This window comes from Triticum urartu, chromosome 7A (assembly GCF_056163025.1).
Source record: "Triticum urartu cultivar PI428250 chromosome 7A, HENAU_Tu73, whole genome shotgun sequence".
Classification (NCBI taxonomy): domain Eukaryota; kingdom Viridiplantae; phylum Streptophyta; class Magnoliopsida; order Poales; family Poaceae; genus Triticum; species Triticum urartu.
In genome coordinates, this window is record NC_141879.1 from 687,167,002 (window position 1) to 687,181,367 (window position 14,366).

Sequence of the window (14,366 nt, forward strand, 5' to 3'; positions counted from 1 at the left end):
TACGCCGGCACCTGAGCCGGCAAAGGGAGGGCCACAACCTTCCAATCCCATGACTACTTTGAGATTTGGTTCATTTGGTCCTTCGTCATCTCCCAGTCGCCTTTGGGGTGATAGGGTCGAGCGTGATGATCCTTCAGAGCGGGAGTTACTGCAAATCTTGTAGGCAGGACTCTCTCGGACACTACATGCTGAGATGACCTGGGGTGAGATGGGCGTAAGTCCAGGACAGGCGGACTCCGGGCAACACTCTGCATCGCCCACACTAAGGGCGGCAACCCTGGCTGCGGTCGGGGAGGAGGGGTGTCGTGGGCAGGAGGCCCTATGGCCTCCTCCTCCATCGCGGATCTCTACTCCACTGAGTAGATCTCCCTCTCCACGGGTGGTGTCTCCACCGGAGGTTGTGGGGGAGGGGCGTTGTGGGCAGGAGGCCCTTTGTTCCTCTCCTACACCGTAGGTCTCTTCTTCGCTGAGGAGGACACCTTCTCCAGCTTGGCACAATGTTAAGTGTGTGACTAAGGGTCTTGGGGAGGACCTGGCTACCCCGGAGGGGGGAAACCAGCAGCCCGCCTAGCAGCCCTCTTCCTCGACATCGGTAGTGCGCCCTATAGGGTGCCCGACGGAGGTTGTGATGCGCTCGGAGAGGACGTTGGAGGAGGTGATTGCATTTGGAGGGATTCAAGACCCGGCTTCCGGTCACAGGTGCGATAGTCACAGGATTCAGGACCAGCCGGACGCAGATGACCTACAGTTGGGGCGTGCCAGACGGGTGGCCAAACTTCGTGATATCTAAGTGACTATAGGTATGTCTGTTAATACGAGTTGTTCCATTCTTCATTTTCCTGAACAAGTTATTGTTGACAATGCGAGCAACCTAGGTATTTTTCTCAGGACTAATGTAAAAGATATTGCAAAATCCGTTAATGAGTTGTTCGATCTAGAAGCTGAGAGGGCATTAGATTTGATTCGTAACATGGCGGCTCTAAAGCCTATGAATGATGATGAGATTAAAAACTTAGGAATTAATGCTCTTGAGAGTCTCTGCGAGGATCTTGTGCTCGATTCGGGACAAGAAGATGGGATAGATGAATCGGGGCACGAGGAGCATATGGCTCCCTTGCAGCTCAATAGCTCTTCTCAAATTGTGTCAGATTTTTTGAGCACTAGCGTGGGGCAGGACAAACCAAAACGTTCTTGGAAGAGGAAGGTTTATCCTACTTCGGCAGTGTGTAGAAGCACGAGAGTGAGAGTCAAGAAAAAATTCCATGATGACAAATGAAAGGAATATTTTGGAATAGCGGAGGTCTATCTGACTTGGCTAAAGAAGATTTCTTGCGGAAGCGTCACTTGAGAACAAACTTGACTTTGTTGCGTTAATGGAAACTAGTAGGGACAACTTTACTTCTCAGTTTCTAGGCACATTGTCATGTGGTGTCGATTTTGATTGGCACTTTTGGCCCCCACGAGGACGATCCGAAGGGATCTTAGTTGGGGTTAAATGCGAGACTTTAGAGGTCTTGAACGTCGTTCAAGAAGATTTTACAGTCAAGTTTAGAGTCCGATCAAAACTTGATGGGTTTCCATGGGCCTTAGTGGTTGTTTATGGAGCGGCGCAAGCAGAACATAAACCTGATTTCCTAGTGGACCACGTAAGGGTCTGCGGGGTTGAGAGGCTCCCGATCCTAGTGGGAGGGGATTTCAATATAATCAGGAGAAGGGAAGAAAAAATAATGACAACTTCGATGGAAAGTGATCATTCATGTTTAATACAATTATTGAGAGTCTGAATTTGAGAGAGATTGAACTTACAGGTAAACAGTTCATGTGGGCAAACACGCTACCAAATTAGACCTATGAGAAGTTTGATCCTATCCTTACCAGTGTAGACTCGGAAACAAAGTTCCCTCTTGTAACTGTGCGGGCATTGAATGCGCTATCTTAGATCTTACGCCTTTATTGGTTAATTCAGGTGATGCGAATCATGTAAGCAATAATAATACCTTCTCCTTCGAACTTAGTTGGTTCGAGAGGGAAGATTTCTTAGGCATCATCGCAGGAGAGTGGTCCAAGGAGGTTAGCGGACACTCTCCTGTCGAGCAATGGCTGAATAAAATTAGAAATGAAAGCGGGATTTACAAGCGTGAAAAGGAGAGACTTATTCAGCTGATCAATGATCTTGACTTGAAAGCTGAATCGACATTGCTCAATTTCACTGAGCATGATGCGAAAATTGAGGCTGAACAAAAACTCTGGGTTCTTCTTAGAGAAGAGGAAATGAAATGGGCCTAAGAGATAAGGTGCTTCAAGTGGTCCAAGGGGATGACAATACTCAGTTTTTTCACTTGATAGCTAATGGCAAACATAGAAAGAAAAAAATCATTCAGCAAGAACAAGATGAAGGTACGGTAGTTGGGCATGATAACCTGAAGCTGTACATTTCAAATTTGTACAAAACCCTCTTTGGGCCTCATGAGGACAACTTCGTGTCGCTCGATGAGCTCGTGGTTGGGGACATACCCTAACTTCAGATGGATGAAATAAGATTTTTATCTGCACCATTTACTGAGAAAGAGATGCTTGAGATGGTTTCACAAATAAAGCACAATAAGTCACCCGGCCGAGATGGATTCTGATATGTCTCCAACGTATCTATAAGTTTTGATTTCTCCATGCTATATTATCTACTGTTTTAGACATTATTGGGCTTTATTATCCACTTTTATATTATTTTTTGGACTAACCTATTAACCGGAGGCCCAGCCCAGAACTGTTGTTTTTGCCTGTTTTAGGGTTTTGAAAAAAAGGAATATCAAACGGAGTCCAAACGGAATGAAACCTTCGGAAATGTGATTTTCTCATCACATAAGATCCAGGAGACTTGGACCCTCCGTCAAGAAAGCCACGAGATGGTCACGAGGGTAGGGGGCGCCCCCCCCCCCCCTAGGGCGCGCCCCCTACCTCATGGGCCCTTCGAATCTCCACCGACGTACTTCTTCCTCCTATATATATGTGACGCCCCAAGCCCGGAGCTTCAGACGCCTTCCATGTTGTTCGAGTTTCGTCGTGTGAGTTGTTGGTTTGTTGCATTCATCTTTGCATATTTTGCATTGCATCATGTCATCATGTATCATATCATTAGTTCTTTTGCAACTCAACTAAATAAATCGTATGGATCTTCGGTCCATTTAAATCGTGGGATATTCACAATGGTGATTTCTCTTTAGAACATATACTCCCAATATCATTAGGGAGCTATAATCAATATTCCATTCTTATGTAATCAACCAAACACAACTACACCTTTCTCTTGCCACCAAATCCCCCTTCAAGTTGAAACCCTATCACTAGCTTCTTTCTTTCAAATACAACCATCCATTGCAGGTGACATTTTTCTATCGCATAAAAATGTTCACCTTTTCTCTATAAATCATACCCCGTGCATACCACCTCCGTGTCAAATTTTAGCTCATTTGGGTTTGGTTTGGTTGGATTAAAAAATGGCTCAAGTTTGAATCTAATTCAAACTTGAATTATTTTTCTATCTCTAAAATAATGCCAAACCATTTTATTCTATTTGTGCAAAGTTCCGGCGCTCCAAGAATATTTTATTTTCTGAATTATTCTTTCCCTAACCATCTCTTTATTTTTTTCCTTCTCTCTATTTGTTTTTCTGTTAAAGCAAATTAGAGAGGAATGAAAGAGAGGAGTTCAGCCTAGCCCAGCAGCAAGGCCCATCCTTTCCCCATGCGCCGGCCCATCCATCCTAGGCCCAACCAGCCGCCCGTCTCCCTAGGACAGTCTCCACCGCGCTGGCCGTTTTGGCCACCTGCAGCCCCCCCGCAGCCCACCCTTGCCTCTAGGGCCTCCTATAGCCGCAGGCCACCTAGGCCAAGGCCCAGCCGGCGCCCTGCTTGACCTAGCCAACCCGAGGCCCAGTCGCTACACCACCTCACCCGTCGATCTCTTCCTCGTTTCCCTGCCGCCACCAACCTCTGTCCCGATCTGGATCATCCCCGATCCCATCTCTCTCCCTCGCGCAACAACCTCCCAATCCCATCGCTCCCTCACCCCTCGCTCCCTTTCCCCGATCCAGCGCCGCGCCCTCGTCCCGTTCCCCTCTGCCTCCTCCTCGCCGCCGGCAGCCATCCCAGCCAGCCTCCGGCCACCTGCAGGCCGACCCCCGCGCCCTCGAGTGCCTCGCCACCAGGACCCGTCGTCCTCAACGCCGCCTCTCCTGCTCGTCGACCACGCTGCCAGAGCCCTGCACCGCGCCAAGCATCGCCGGCGCCCCCAAGTCCGCATCGCCAAGTTCCTCGACCTCGCCGGAGCACAGGACCTCCTCGGCCGCCGCTTCGCCAGGGACGTCGGGCGCCACCAGCAGCAGTTCTGCACCATGTCCCCATCGCCGAGTCCCTCGCCGTGACCCGTCAAGCCGCCGTTCCGCGGGAGACCTCCGCTGCACCAAGTCCATCCAGCCGCCGCTGCATGTGCCCTCGCCTCTACCGCGCCTCCTTCTTCTTCTGCTGCTGCAGTGCAGGCCACCGCAGTACCGCCCCAACCTCCATGACCAGCGCCATGAACCGCATCTCGTTGTACCGGCTTCCGAACCGCAAGACCAAGTACATCCACCGACCTGAGCGTTCCCTGGACACGTCAAGGTCGACTCCATCGCAAAGAACGAACGCGGATTGTACCAAGTACCCCTTCGTTTCGACAAGACCAACAAGTCCGAAGAACTCCAAGTTCGACGACGCTCTCCGCCCGAACGACGACCACCGACGCGTACCTCTCCGTCGTTGTGGGTTTCGTAAAGTTCAACGGTGAACCCCGAAGCCCTCGGATTCGTCAAGTCCGAAGATGCAAGTACCACTCTGAACCATGTACGATGACCGTCACCGAAGACTCGTGTAACGCAAATGTCAAGTTCAACTACCGTCGCGAGAACCGCTACTTCCCACAACGACCCCGTGAACAACTACTTCCCCTTCGACATGTGTACCCCTACCGCCGTACTCGATCCGTTTCGATAATGGACACTTCGAAGGTATAACCATCGAGACGACGCCGGTGAATGAATGCACGTGTGTTGTATGTAATGCTCGTGTTTGCATCGTGTCCGAGTTGTCTCTTGCTCGGTCCTCCTCATTTGCCGCTAACCGTGCGAACCCGATAACCGGGAGCACCCCACCGTTTATCGCATGACCCTCATCCGCACACTTCTCCTTTGCATCGGTATCTCAATCGAGTTACCGGGAACCGGAACGTTGCCGTGGCACCGTTTCGTTATCGTTGCCGTGGCACCCCTTTTGTTTCCGCCACGATGACAAATGCTTCTTAATGCTCTTGTCAACTTTTAATAAAAATTGCATAAACTTGAACATGTCATACGCATCATGTTAACAACTTTAAGATGTTTAAAATTGTTGTTGTTTGCTTTAAATTGCTAATGCATATGGGGATTTACCGGATTTGTTGTTTGTTATATCCGGCCCCATTTCAATTGTCTAGATGGTGTAGTTTTGTTATGCCTCACCTCTTGCCATGTTAACCAACATGTAATATTGTTGAGTGCATAACCGAGAGAGAACTAAATAATTGATGTGGTGTTCCGTCATTATGCAACTCGTTGCATATTGAGATCAACTTAATTTGTAGTATTGTTTGTGCACTTTGCCATGCCATGCCGCATTAAACCGGACATGCATCATACTTGATTGTGCATCATGCCATGTTTATGTGATGGTTGTTTACTTTGTTGTTTGCTTCTTTCCGGTGTTGCTTCTTCGGGTTGGTTCTGATAACGTCGCGTTTGTGAGGATTCGTTCAACTACGTCCATTTGTCTTCTTCATGGACTCGTTCTTCTTCCTTGCTGGATTTCAGGCAAGATGACCATACCCTCGAAATCACTTCTATCTTTGCTTGCTAGATGCTTGCTCTTTTGCTATGCCTATGCTGCGATACCTACCACTTGCTTATCATGCCTCCCATATTGTTGAGCCAAGCCTCTAACCCACCTTGTCCTAGCAAACCGTTGTTTGGCTATGTTACCGCTTTGCTCAGCCCCTCTTATAGCGTTATTAGTTGCAGGTGAAGATTGGAGTTTGTTCCTTGTTGGAACATGGATATTTTGTTGGGATATCACAATATCTCTTATTTAATTAATGCATCTATATACTTGGTAAAGGGTGGAAGGCTCGGCCTTATGCCTGGTGTTTTGTTCCACTCTTGCTGCCCTAGTGTCCGTCATATCGGTGTTATGTTCCCGGATTTTGCGTTCCTAACACGGTTGGGTTATAATGAGAACCCCTTGACAGTTCCCCTTAAATAAAACTCCTCCAGCAATGCCCAACATTGGTTTTACCATTCGCCACCTAGCCTCTTTTTCCCTTGGGTTCTGCAGACTCAAGGGTCATCTTTATTTTAACCCCCCCCCCGGGCCAGTGCTTCTCTAAGTGTTGGTCCGAACTCAGCTGCCTGCGGGGCAACCTCGGGGAAACTTGAGGGTTGGTTTTACTCGTAGCTAGTCTCATCTGAGTGTGCCCTGAGAACGAGATATGTGCAGCTCCTATCGGGATTTGTCGGCACATTGAGGCGGTGTTGCTGGACTTGTTTTACCACTGTCGAGGATGTCTTGTAACCGGGATGCCGAGTCTGATCGGATTGTCTTGGGAGAAGGAATATCCTTCGTTGACCGTGAGAGCTTGTGATGGGCTAAGTTGGGACACCCCTATAGGGATTTGAACTTTCAAAAGTCGTGCCTGCGGTTATGGGCAGATGGGAATTTGTTAATGTCCGGTTGTAGAAAACCTGAAGTTGATCTTAATTAAAATACATCAACCGCGTGCGTAACAGTGATGGTCTCTTCTCGGCGGAGTCCGGGAAGTGAACACGGTGTTGGAGTAATGCTTGACGTAGGTTGTTCTAGGATCACTTCTTGATCATAGCTGTTCGACCGTGCTTTTGCCTTCTCTTCTCGCTCTCTTTTGCTAATATGTTACCACCATATATGCTAGTCGCTTGCTGCAGCTCCACATCATACCTTTACCTTACCTATAAGCTTAAATAGTCTTGATCGCGAGGGTGTGAGATTGCTGAGTCCCCGTGACTCACAGATACTTCCAAAATCTAGTTTGTAGGTGCCGATGTTACCTAGCAGGTGACGCAACCAAGCTCAAGGAGGAGCTCGATGAAGATCTTGTCCTTTGTGTTGTTTCGTTCTAGTTGATCAGTAGTGGAGCCCAGTTGGGGTCGATCGGGGATCTGTGTAGCATTGGGGTAGTCTTCTTTTATTTTGGTTCCGTAGTCGGACCTTGAGTATATTTGGATGAATGTAATGTTATTTATGTATTTGTGTGACGTGGCGAGTGTAAGCCAACTATGTACCTTTCCCTTTATTTATTTACATGGGTTGTTGTGAAGATTACCTCACTTGCGACATTGCTTTCAATGCGTTTATGCCTCTAAGTCGTGCTTCGACACGTAGGAGATATAGCCGCATCTAGGGCGTTACAAGTTGGTAATCAGAGCCATCCCCGACCTTAGGAGCCCCCTGCTTGATCGAATCGCTGGCGTTGTTGAGTCTAGAAAAATATTTTGAGTCATTTAGGATTATATATATCGGAGAGTAGGACTTCTTTTTACTCCTCAGTCCCTTCGTCGCTCTGGTGAGGCATCCTGACGTAGAGTTTTGACTATTCTCTTCTCAAACTTCACTAAAAAAATTTAGGATCACATGGGTATCTTGGAATCGTTCCGATGGTTTTGTGACGAGAACATTGTTCTTGGTGCCTCCTGACATTTAGGGGTTGTGGCAGTGTCCCGGGGAGTTGAGCTCTGAGGTGTTGTCGTCACAATTTTATCATTGCAGTTCTGGAATACCTGAGCTCGCCGTCATCGAAAATCTCTTTTATGCAGTTGTTGGTGAGATAACCTTGACTCCACCCAGTACTGGGGCGGGAGTTCGGGAGTATTGCCATAACTCGTATAACGGATGCTTTTCGAAGGTTGAGGTAAACAACTTCCGAAGGTTTCTTGGTTATGTGTTGAAGGATGGATACAGCTGGATGTAGGATTTGTGTAGTTTGGGTGAGATATTATGCTTCCCCTCTATCCCCAACACCTGATTGCATAACTGGAAAGTTTCGGGAGTTTATAAGTGGGAATTCAAGTAGCTCGTAGGATATCTTTCCCACAGATGTATGATATGAAATTGGGGTTCGACGTCTAGTGGTCCGCCTATCCACGGTTGGTTTTACAGTGGTCTCGTTGTGTCTTAAAGAGTCCTTGGCTATGCCGACTCGGGGACGCTTCGTATGTCATGTGCACTGCCTTGTACATGATGGTGTTGTACGATCGAGCCCGTGTAGGCCCCACCACGAAAACTTCGGACGAAATCTCTATCATATGTTTGTTCTGGCTTATTCTACAAGACAATCCTTTGTTTTGTTTTTGAGCTGTGGTATTTGAGTTGCTTCGAAGTCAAATGTTGATTCCATACCTTCCCCAAGCGGTGTTCTCATACTCCGATGTGAATACCAATCCTTCTTGATAATCGAGATCGTTTTGTCAATCCTTTTCAACCGGCGTTTTCTCTTTAGGTGGATCCAATCTTTTCAACATTCACAAGATCAACTAAAAGCTTCCTCAACGCTGTTGGTTTTCATCTGTCTCCAAGTGTCTTTGTTTTTGCCATCCTCCCACCCTTATTCTTCGTGGACTCAGATTTCTAAATCAACTATCCATTTTATTCATGCGAAGCCTCTTCATCCTTTTCTTTCAAGTTTCGATCCGGTGATTTATCGTGCAGTTGCTAAGGAAGCTTCAAGTTCATCATTATTAATTCTCTTTCTTCTCCGGTGGATTCAATTCAAGCTTTGGTATTGAGCATAGTCTTTTCTTTTTGCCCAATGCTTTTCTTATGCCGGTGCACCTCATAATCATTCCCCGCTTGCTATTCAATTGTTCCGGAGTGCTCAAGCTATCTCGAAGTTTCGTGTTTCCACTCTGTTTTCGTTCCAGCTTTTGCGAGGATGTTACCTCATTCAAGCCATTTATTTCAACCGGCGCAATCTCTCTTTTAAATTGTTCATCGGTGTTTCTTTTGAGTGGGCCCTAACCCACAGGTCTTTTCCCAGGATCTTACCTGACTCTTCTTATTTTCCCGGAGCTATTCCCAAATTCTTTTCGAAGTTTGATGTAAGAATGATTCATCATCAGACATACGTCTTCCTCCAAGATCTTTCAAATTCTTTTCATCGTCGTTTCAACCTATCTAATATTCATCCCGGAGTATCTCAACGATCCATGGTGTTGTTTCTCGTCGTCTCTCTCAATATTTGAAGACCGAAGGAGAGCTCCTCTTAAATTCTTATCCGTTCTTCCAAAGATTCATGGTTCTAGCTTGATGTCATCCTCTCATAATTGTTTTTTTCGACTGTGAGAATTATTTTCACACATCCGGAGCATTTCAAGAGTATTTCAGTTTGTTTTCTCCGAAGCCCATCATTTCAGAAGATTTTTACATTCTAGCTTTCAGCTCTCGTTCTCCAAATCTTACCGGTGTACCGTGATAATATCTTCTAATCAATTCATGATCTCTTCCTTCTCATGTATCTAAATCCGAGCAAGCATCTTCGTTCATTTGCTAATTTTTCCCGGTGTTCCTTTATCTTTTCTTCGGTCATTTCAATTCTTACGGTCGTTCTTCCAAGATTTCTCTCCCTTCTTTATCATATCAATTCATTCGTTGTTTCGATTCCACCGGTGGTTCGTTGAAGACCTTCTCAAGTTTGCGCCATATATATCTTAACCCTTTCTACGAAAATAAGTAGTATGCCAAATCCGTTGATTGTCATCAATTTAATTGATGAAGGATAAGCATGACGTAATTCTTATTCTTGTTTCATCGAGTAAATTCAATTCCTGCTTTTCGGAGTGGTTCATCATATCACATTCTCGGTTCGAGATGCTTTATCTTTTCTTTTTCGGAGTTCCAAGCCCTCTCAATTTTCTCATCATGAAGATCCATCTAATCATTGCAAGTCTTCACCTTGTGTTTTCAACTTCTCTTTCATTTCGTTTGATCATTTCTTTTATTACCAGAGTTCGTCATGGAGGCTCTACATGGTGGTTCATCAAGGATTTCTTTCATTCTTCAATTGTACTCAAGATTTCCCTCGAAGTTAAGATCCGCCAAGCTATACTCTCAAATAAACATGGTGTTCAACACATGTCTTATTTTGAGGAGTTTTATTTTTCTTCATCTTGCAATCCGAAGTGCTATTCGTTCAACCGTATCATTGGAGGTGGTATTATGTCATTCTTGATAATTTGAGTTCATGTTTAATGATTCACATGTTGTTAAGAATGAGGTATTTTAAATCCACCAACCTCTTCGTTGGAGTTATCTGGTGTCATGTTTCACCTAAAGCCTTCCCTAAGGATTGTTGCTATCTATGGTGCTTATAAATGACCCAAGTTCTTCATTTATCCTCCCGGTGAAATAAGTTTCTCATCTCCTTGTTGATATAAATCCAATCTATCGTTTTCGTTAGTCGCAGAATTTCACATCATAGTTTTGAGAGGTCTTCCATAAGCCCACATCAAGATTATCCTTTCGTTGTTGATAATCCAACAACTCCGCTCTAGCATTTTTTTAAGCGTGATCTTACAAGATCTTGTTTCCTTCCTTTCATTCCATCCATTCTTTCTTTTCTTCCGGTGGCATTGTGATGTTTCTCTCTTCTCTCATCATCGCAAGTTGTGAGGATCGTCTTCTTTTCGTGCATATCCATTTAACCGGAGTGTTGTGTCCTCTGCTCAAGTTCTTTCCATCTTATCAAGTTTCATATCACTTTTCAACCGGAGTGCTGCTCGAATTGGTTCTTCCTTGTTCCTCTTTTCTAATGGAGGTTTCTCATTTTGTTCATCTTCGTTGTATTCTTTCTTTCAATTTGTTCAACCTCTCAAGGTTCTATGGTTTCACTCGTTTGTCAAAGAAGCAACTTTGTTTTACCTCTTCATCTTTCATTTTTCTCTCCGGTGCCATCCTAGATCTCGGATTGAGATCCTCTCGTAGTGGTGGAGTGTTGTGACGCCCCAAGCCCGGAGCTTCAGACGCCTTCCATGTTGTTCGAGTTTCGTCGTGTGAGTTGTTGGTTTGTTGCATTCATCTTTGCATATTTTGCATTGCATCATGTCATCATGTATCATATCATTAGTTCTTTTGCAACTCAACTAAATAAATCGTATGGATCTTCGGTCCATTTAAATCGTGGGATATTCACAATGGTGATTTCTCTTTAGAACATATACTCCCAATATCATTAGGGAGCTATAATCAATATTCCATTCTTATGTAATCAACCAAACACAACTACACCTTTCTCTTGCCACCAAATCCCCCTTCAAGTTGAAACCCTATCACTAGCTTCTTTCTTTCAAATACAACCATCCATTGCAGGTGACATTTTTCTATCGCATAAAAATGTTCACCTTTTCTCTATAAATCATACCCCGTGCATACCACCTCCGTGTCAAATTTTAGCTCATTTGGGTTTGGTTTGGTTGGATTAAAAAATGGCTCAAGTTTGAATCTAATTCAAACTTGAATTATTTTTCTATCTCTAAAATAATGCCAAACCATTTTATTCTATTTGTGCAAAGTTCCGGCGCTCCAAGAATATTTTATTTTCTGAATTATTCTTTCCCTAACCATCTCTTTATTTTTTTCCTTCTCTCTATTTGTTTTTCTGTTAAAGCAAATTAGAGAGGAATGAAAGAGAGGAGTTCAGCCTAGCCCAGCAGCAAGGCCCATCCTTTCCCCATGCGCCGGCCCATCCATCCTAGGCCCAACCAGCCGCCCGTCTCCCTAGGACAGTCTCCACCGCGCTGGCCGTTTTGGCCACCTGCAGCCCCCCCGCAGCCCACCCTTGCCTCTAGGGCCTCCTATAGCCGCAGGCCACCTAGGCCAAGGCCCAGCCGGCGCCCTGCTTGACCTAGCCAACCCGAGGCCCAGTCGCTACACCACCTCACCCGTCGATCTCTTCCTCGTTTCCCTGCCGCCACCAACCTCTGTCCCGATCTGGATCATCCCCGATCCCATCTCTCTCCCTCGCGCAACAACCTCCCAATCCCATCGCTCCCTCACCCCTCGCTCCCTTTCCCCGATCCAGCGCCGCGCCCTCGTCCCGTTCCCCTCTGCCTCCTCCTCGCCGCCGGCAGCCATCCCAGCCAGCCTCCGGCCACCTGCAGGCCGACCCCCGCGCCCTCGAGTGCCTCGCCACCAGGACCCGTCGTCCTCAACGCCGCCTCTCCTGCTCGTCGACCACGCTGCCAGAGCCCTGCACCGCGCCAAGCATCGCCGGCGCCCCCAAGTCCGCATCGCCAAGTTCCTCGACCTCGCCGGAGCACAGGACCTCCTCGGCCGCCGCTTCGCCAGGGACGTCGGGCGCCACCAGCAGCAGTTCTGCACCATGTCCCCATCGCCGAGTCCCTCGCCGTGACCCGTCAAGCCGCCGTTCCGCGGGAGACCTCCGCTGCACCAAGTCCATCCAGCCGCCGCTGCATGTGCCCTCGCCTCTACCGCGCCTCCTTCTTCTTCTGCTGCTGCAGTGCAGGCCACCGCAGTACCGCCCCAACCTCCATGACCAGCGCCATGAACCGCATCTCGTTGTACCGGCTTCCGAACCGCAAGACCAAGTACATCCACCGACCTGAGCGTTCCCTGGACACGTCAAGGTCGACTCCATCGCAAAGAACGAACGCGGATTGTACCAAGTACCCCTTCGTTTCGACAAGACCAACAAGTCCGAAGAACTCCAAGTTCGACGACGCTCTCCGCCCGAACGACGACCACCGACGCGTACCTCTCCGTCGTTGTGGGTTTCGTAAAGTTCAACGGTGAACCCCGAAGCCCTCGGATTCGTCAAGTCCGAAGATGCAAGTACCACTCTGAACCATGTACGATGACCGTCACCGAAGACTCGTGTAACGCAAATGTCAAGTTCAACTACCGTCGCGAGAACCGCTACTTCCCACAACGACCCCGTGAACAACTACTTCCCCTTCGACATGTGTACCCCTACCGCCGTACTCGATCCGTTTCGATAATGGACACTTCGAAGGTATAACCATCGAGACGACGCCGGTGAATGAATGCACGTGTGTTGTATGTAATGCTCGTGTTTGCATCGTGTCCGAGTTGTCTCTTGCTCGGTCCTCCTCATTTGCCGCTAACCGTGCGAACCCGATAACCGGGAGCACCCCACCGTTTATCGCATGACCCTCATCCGCACACTTCTCCTTTGCATCGGTATCTCAATCGAGTTACCGGGAACCGGAACGTTGCCGTGGCACCGTTTCGTTATCGTTGCCGTGGCACCCCTTTTGTTTCCGCCACGATGACAAATGCTTCTTAATGCTCTTGTCAACTTTTAATAAAAATTGCATAAACTTGAACATGTCATACGCATCATGTTAACAACTTTAAGATGTTTAAAATTGTTGTTGTTTGCTTTAAATTGCTAATGCATATGGGGATTTACCGGATTTGTTGTTTGTTATATCCGGCCCCATTTCAATTGTCTAGATGGTGTAGTTTTGTTATGCCTCACCTCTTGCCATGTTAACCAACATGTAATATTGTTGAGTGCATAACCGAGAGAGAACTAAATAATTGATGTGGTGTTCCGTCATTATGCAACTCGTTGCATATTGAGATCAACTTAATTTGTAGTATTGTTTGTGCACTTTGCCATGCCATGCCGCATTAAACCGGACATGCATCATACTTGATTGTGCATCATGCCATGTTTATGTGATGGTTGTTTACTTTGTTGTTTGCTTCTTTCCGGTGTTGCTTCTTCGGGTTGGTTCTGATAACGTCGCGTTTGTGAGGATTCGTTCAACTACGTCCATTTGTCTTCTTCATGGACTCGTTCTTCTTCCTTGCTGGATTTCAGGCAAGATGACCATACCCTCGAAATCACTTCTATCTTTGCTTGCTAGATGCTTGCTCTTTTGCTATGCCTATGCTGCGATACCTACCACTTGCTTATCATGCCTCCCATATTGTTGAGCCAAGCCTCTAACCCACCTTGTCCTAGCAAACCGTTGTTTGGCTATGTTACCGCTTTGCTCAGCCCCTCTTATAGCGTTATTAGTTGCAGGTGAAGATTGGAGTTTGTTCCTTGTTGGAACATGGATATTTTGTTGGGATATCACAATATCTCTTATTTAATTAATGCATCTATATACTTGGTAAAGGGTGGAAGGCTCGGCCTTATGCCTGGTGTTTTGTTCCACTCTTGCTGCCCTAGTGTCCGTCATATCGGTGTTATGTTCCCGGATTTTGCGTTCCTAACACGGT